The 6775-nt window shown below is 36.8% G+C and overlaps 1 long non-coding RNA gene across 1 annotated transcript; it reads right to left on the bottom strand.

Moving 5' to 3' along the window:
- Nucleotides 1-3887: 3887 nt before the first annotated feature.
- On the bottom strand, nucleotides 3888-6540 carry LOC143690277 (uncharacterized). The gene is made up of 3 exons (XR_013179098.1): nucleotides 6377-6540; nucleotides 5947-6198; nucleotides 3888-4356 (listed from the first exon to the last, which is right to left on the bottom strand). It is a non-coding gene; the product is annotated as an uncharacterized LOC143690277 (long non-coding RNA).
- Between the last annotated feature and the right edge of the window lie 235 nt (nucleotides 6541-6775).

Below are 6775 nucleotides of genomic sequence, written 5' to 3'. Positions count from 1 at the left end.
ACAGTAAGATTGCAGATTTTATCACACTAAATGTAAAGTGCCTAAACATCCCCAATTAGTAGGCAAGATAGTCTGATTGGATAAGAAAGCAGGACCCAGCCATAGGCTGCCTATAAGACACATTTTAATGTAAAACACAAATAGTTTAAAAGTAAAAAGATATGCCATCTTAATACTAATCAAAATAAATCCTTAGTGGCGATATCAGTCTCAAAGTAGATTTTTAGATTAAGAGTATTATCAGGATAAAGAGGGTCAATTCATAATGACAAAGGTATCAATTCATCAAGAAGACTTAACCATCCTAATCGTTTATGTACCTAAGAACAAAGTTTCAAAATACACGTAGTGAAAACACTGATAGACCTGAAAGTGAAACCACAATTATGGTTGGGGATTTCAACACCTACTTCTGAATAATTGATAAAACAAATAGACAAAAATATCAGTTAGGATAGAGAAGAATAGCAGCATTATTATTCATCTTGCCCTAATTGACATTTCCAGAACACTCCACCCAATAAAAGGCAATAAAGAAAATTTTATTTTTAAAAAAAAACAAGCACAAGTACATAGAAGGGTGGGCCATGGTGGCTCAGCAGGCAGAGTTCTTGCCTTCTGTGCTGGAGACCCGGATTCGATTCCTGATGCCTGCCCATGCAAAACAAAAACAAAAACAAAAACAAAAAAAGTACATAGCAGAAGATGCTGAGGATAGGAAAAATGGGGCAATGTGATCCAATCCACGCTGGGACAGCACTAGATACAATAGTATCAGTTAATTCATCTGCCTGTAAGGAGCAGGAAGTAGAAACAATAATAGCTTAAATCAATAGGGTGTCTTTTTTCCTACACAGTGAAAATGAATCAACGTTTCCAAAAACAAAATCTCAGTGATTCTCTTGATCTTTCTCCCATTAAAAATGGCTTTAAAAAAATGACTGCAATAGATCTAGCCATCATGCCCACAATTAAGAAAGACATTGGAGAGGAAAAGGGTAGTAGAGTTTTAGTCCTTTCTTACCAGGAACTTTAAAAAAAGAAAAAGAAAATCTACCTCCGCAAACCCCTAGCAAAATTCTACTCAGGTTTCATTGGCCAGAATTTGGTCCCATGTCCATCCTTACCTCGAAGGAGGTCTGGGAAAGAAAGAGAAAAACAGGGCTATTGTGAAGGCCTCGTTCAGTGTTCCTTGGTAATATCTCTGATATAGGATCTTTTTAACATAGCATCAGTATCAAAATTATTAATATTTTATAGGTTTTTTTTGTATTTAGCCTGTTAAATCTGATATATATTTTACATTACAGCACATCTCAGTGAGAACTGGCCTTATTTCATGTGCTCAGTAGCCACACGTGACCAGTGGTTACTATATTGGGTAACACAGCTCAAGAGCAATCAAAATAGGGCAGAGCATTTAGCTTCTCCAATCAAATCCGATTTTGTTAAGCAAGGGAAAAGAAAAGATTGGGTATTAAATATAGGCAGCTGACAGCAACTTTGCAGCAATACGATTACTGAAGTTATTGTTGATTAGTTTGCATTGTCAAATAAAAGTGAAATTGTGCAGTTTGAGAACACAGAAGTTAAGGCTTTTTTTTTTTTTTTGCCTGGTGTATGGAGGAATCACATTTCATTATTTTTCCGTGTGTGTAAGTTGTTATTGCAGCACCGGTTGTTGAATTTTTGTTTGTTTTGCTTGTTTGTTTGTTTTTTTTGGGTGGGGGGGCGCAGTGCATGGACCAGGAATTGAACCTGGGTCTCCCACATGGCAGGCAAGAATTCTACCACTGAGCTACCCTTGCAGCCCCCACGTACTATTTTTAAAAGATTTCTGTACAATTAAACCAAAAGATGTTTTATGTTCTTCAGAAAATTTGGCATTACAGATGGACTCATGTCCCCAGACCTTATTCATTCTATAAATGCTTATTGGTCACCTTACAGAATTTTTTTAATTCCCCTCAATGTTTCTCTCTGATCTCTGAATCTTTGCACATGCTACTTCACCTGAATGGAACAGTCTCCCTCTTAGTCCCACCATCCTGTTCCTAAACTGGCTGACCCAAATACGTCTTTCACATTTCAGAATAAATGTCACTGCCTTAGGAACACCTTTGTTTAATCCCATATAATTACATTATATCTTCCTATGCCTGTCTGTCATCCACCTATTATTATACTTATTTCACTTTAATATAATTACCTGGTTAATTGGCCATCTTCAACATTATATTGTTTGCCCATAAGGTCTGAGAACATGTCTATGTTATAAGCAGTATCTAGCAGACTGTTGACCCATGTTGAATATGTGTCTGTTGAATAAGCGAATGAATGTGTGAGTGAATAAATTATTGAAATGTCATGCATTATTCTAAACTGTGAAAAGAAAAAACTAGAAAGACCAGAAAATAAATTAATAATACTACAATGTGTTTAAGGCTACTATAGAGGCCAGAAACTGATGCTATGGAATACAGAAGACATGAGTTTAAGCTGAGTTTTGAATAATGTATTCACCACTAGTTGGTCAAGGTAGGTAAAGGCATTCCAGGCAGAAGAGGCAATGGTATAGCAAAGCACTGATGAAATCCTAAATTGAAGCAATTGTAGTGGAGGTGAATGATTGGAAAGTCAGGATGTATTTTGAAAGCAGAATCAGCAAGATTTGATGAGAGATCAGTAGTGAGGGATGAGGAAGCAGGAAGGGTCCAAGATGATGTCTACATTTTCACCTTAGACAGTTAACTCAGCTAGTAAGCACTGTCCATTGAGTAGGTGGTAATGGAGAAATAATGTTTGGAGGTGGGGTAAAATATCTAAGCTTAGGAAAAACAGAATTTTAGGGTTTAGGGAAACTTTGGGGTATAGATGATATGAAGCCAGACAGAGGATTGAACTGGAAGACATAAATGAGGGAATGATGGGAGCATAGAAAAGAGTTGAATACATGGGCACAAATGAGATCAAATTCACCTAAGTGAATGCCCGCAAAAACATGGCAAGACTAAAAAGCAATGTAATTGCTCCTTAAAAAAACATAAAATCTCTTAAACATCCAAATGAATGATGCTTCTTTCAAATGAGTCACCTTGGGAGGCCCTGCACTCACGCTGGCTCTGCTGCTACTACTGCTAAAAATATTTTTAACACTTCCTTTTTGGATCGTCCTTTAAAGTGAACCAGATATTCGTTTGAATATCCTAAATAGTGGCAAATCTTCATTCTTTCAGGATAGATTTGAGTTGAGGGAGAAAAAAAACCAGGGCCAAGTCTGATAAATAAGGGGAATGAATGATAAGATGGTTATGGCTGGAAAGGGAGGAGTAGCAAGTGGCGAGGAACATTTTCTTGTATGATTTATAAACCGAATCTTAAAGCAATTTCAATTCAAAAAATATTTATGCAGTGCCTGTGGGCCAGGCACTGTTCTCTTGTGTGCAAAAAAGCAAAAAGAGAAGCCCCACGTGTGTTTTGAGCTATGGCAGTATCATTTGGATGAATATGCAGTCTCCTAAGCTCACTCCTTTGAAAGGAGTTTTACTTAAAAAAATACATCTTCCTGACTTCTGCGTGATTGGGCCAGATACCCCTTTATTGTGTTCTCTAAGCTCTATGTGCATATGTCTTTCACAGCACGTTTATATGATGCATATTATCTCTACATGTCTGTTCACCTCAAAAGATATTAATGATTATCTTATTCAGCACTTTGCACAGTGCATAGTTAATAAATGATTGCTCAATGAATAGATGATTGAATTAAGTAGTGAAAGAGTGAGTAAAAGCATAATCTTAAAGCTTCGATCAGATTTCTTCTCAAATAAGGTGTCCTCAGAGAGGCCTTTCTATGTGATAAATGAACCCCAAGCCTAGTGGCCTAAAATAATCATTTATTATATCTCATGATTTCATGGGTCGAGAATTGGCATAGGGAACCACTGGGAGATTCCTCTGTCAACCAAGGTCCTCAGGAACTTCAACTGGTGGATAACTTGTCTGGAGGGCCCAGGACCGCTTTCCCCTCACTTGGCAGCCTGATCTGGATGACTGGCAGGCCAGGCTTGGCTGGGCCTGCTGATCAGAGTGCTACACATGGCCTCTCCAACCTGGAGGTCTCGAGGCAGTCAGACTTCTTCCGTGGTGGCTGAGAACTCCCAGAGTGAGCATTCCAAGAGGTGTGGGTAGAAGCTGAGAGGCTTCCTATTATTCAGCTTCAAAAGTCCCAGAACTTCACATTTCATGCTCTGTTCATCAAGCAAGACGCTAGGTTCCATATTCAAGGGAAGGAGAAGTAGACGTCACCTCTCAAATGGAAGGCTAGCAAATAATTCTTTGCCATGTCCTTATCTTCTATAACAAACGAAGGAAAAAAAAAAATGGATGTGTAAATCTGCACAATGCCCTAAAACAGAATATTGGTTACTAAATGGGTCAGATATAAGTAGCCATGAGGAAAATAGCTTACAACCCAGATATCTTTTTCCCTACCCACAAAAATAAACAAAATTAAAAAGATAAAAGAACAAATTTTACAGTGGGTAAGGATATCCTTACCCCTTATCCTAGCATGTTAAGGATATCCTTAAAAACAAAATCTATTAAATGCTTACTATGTATTGACCACCCTATTAAGTACTTGCTATGTATTCTTTCATCACTTAGTACACTATAGAGAATGTATTAATATAATCACTTCCTTTTTTGCTGTTAAAGAAACTGAGGTACAGAGACATCAATTGCCCAATATAGCACAATTAACCATAGAATTGAGCTCTGAACTCCAATAATTCAACCTCAAAACTCACATTCTTATACACCACACCATAAGGATCTCAAGAAAGGGCTTATAATATATTACAAGACTTATTTCCCTCCTAAAACATATTTCCCTCCTAAGAGTGAGCAAGAGAAGCCTATACTAAGAAATCGAAAAGAATATGAGCTTTAGAATCAGCCCTGTGTTTTTTGTTTGTTTGTTTTTAGAATCAGCCGTGTGTTTTTAATTCCAGCTCTTCCCGACCCTAACTGTGCAACCACAGGAAAGTTATTTAACCTCAATTACTCATTTGTGCAATAGAGGTTAAAAAAAAAAAAAAAAGTTGGTTTGTAGGATATAGAGAGGATTAAAGGGAATATTTTAAGGTGTCTAGAATAGAGCCATCACTTAAAAAGATTTAAAAAGTGTTAGTTCCTCTCTCAGACAAATAACTAGTGCCTTACTTACAGGGAGAATGAATCCTATTATGTGTCACAATTTTTCAGAAAAATTTCTCCTGGAACAATTAAATATTTATACTGAGAGAGGAAAAGATGCTCTGTAAATTTAGATTTATTTATCTCCTTAGCGTGTTAAATTTCTGATCTATCTAGCTTGAGCAATGGAAATCAATTATTCTAAGAAAAGTAGGCTACCACTGACAAAATAGTAGGGAATTGTCAACACAATTTTTCATTGGTAATAGAAAAAGTTTTAGGAAATGGTTACTTTTAAATTAAAATTTGAATTAGAATGACCTATAAAATAATATGGAAAGAATATTGCTATAGATTTAGTATATAGTTCTATGTTCTACTATCATAGAAGGAGAAATGGTGATTTAAGGATATCAGTATTTCTAACTCTAACATTTTATTGCTATGAGTAGCTAGCATGAATATTTTACCAGTTGTATACAGTCATCGTTTTGTAAGAAAATCCTTTCCTTTTCTACAGCTAAAAGAGCAAGATTGGCACTCAGCCACTTGTAACTGTTATGTTTAATAATTTATAGAACAGCTTTCATATTAAAAGTTAGTTACTTGCTGTTTTCGTTTGTTAAATCTGATGAAATGCAATATACCAGAAATGGGTTGGCTTTCACAATGGGGATTTATTAACGTACACATTTACAGTTCTGAGACCACGAAAATGTCCAAATCAAGGCATCAGCAGGATGATACCCTTTGCTTGAAGAATGGTTGCTGGTTATCCAGGACTCTTCTGACACATGGGAACGCACATGGCCACGTCTGTGGTCCCTCTCTTCTCTGCTGGGTTTCCTTGCTTCCAATTTCTGGCTTTAGTGGCTTCCTCTCTGTTTTCTGTGAATGCTCTGTTCCTCTTGCTTTTTTCTGAGCTTCTCTGGGGCTTTTTTCCTATGTCAGCTCTGTCTTTTAACTTCTCGTAAAGGACTTCAGTAAAAGGATTAGGACCTGAAAAGGGCAGGTCACATCTTAAATTAAAATCCTACTCATCAAAAGACCCTATTTACAATGAGTCCACACCCACAGGAATGGATTAGCTTTAAGAACATAAACTTTTCTGGGGTACATACAGCTTCAAACCATCACACTTGCCTACCAAATAACAAAGAATATCAATTGCACTTACCATATACAAATTCTGTCCTCTCTGAAAAGAATGGAAAATGAACTTCAGAGCAAGCAGGCAGCTCAAGTAAACAGAATAGAAGTGTACGACTGGACTAGAGAAGTAGGACAGCTCGTGGTGACTAAGGAAAAAGCTTAGAGTTATTACTGGAAAAAGAAGGAGGAAAAGTGGTTAGAGGTCAAGTGCAGAATAATTTAGCATAGAGACCTAGACAAATGTGTGAAAATACAGAAGTTGGAAACATCCTTGAATTCTAATAATGCTTTATTTACGAATACCACATTTAAAGATCAAATTGCCCACTGGCATGCATTTTAAAATCGCCTATATTAGAAAATCAGAGTTTTGACTCAGAGTAGAAGGACTACTCTAAAGCAATAGGATATGATAAATACAGAA

The sequence above is a fragment of the Tamandua tetradactyla genome, chromosome 7, assembly GCF_023851605.1.
Source record: "Tamandua tetradactyla isolate mTamTet1 chromosome 7, mTamTet1.pri, whole genome shotgun sequence".
Classification (NCBI taxonomy): Eukaryota; Metazoa; Chordata; class Mammalia; order Pilosa; family Myrmecophagidae; genus Tamandua; species Tamandua tetradactyla.
This window is presented reverse-complemented; position numbering and strand designations above follow the sequence as displayed.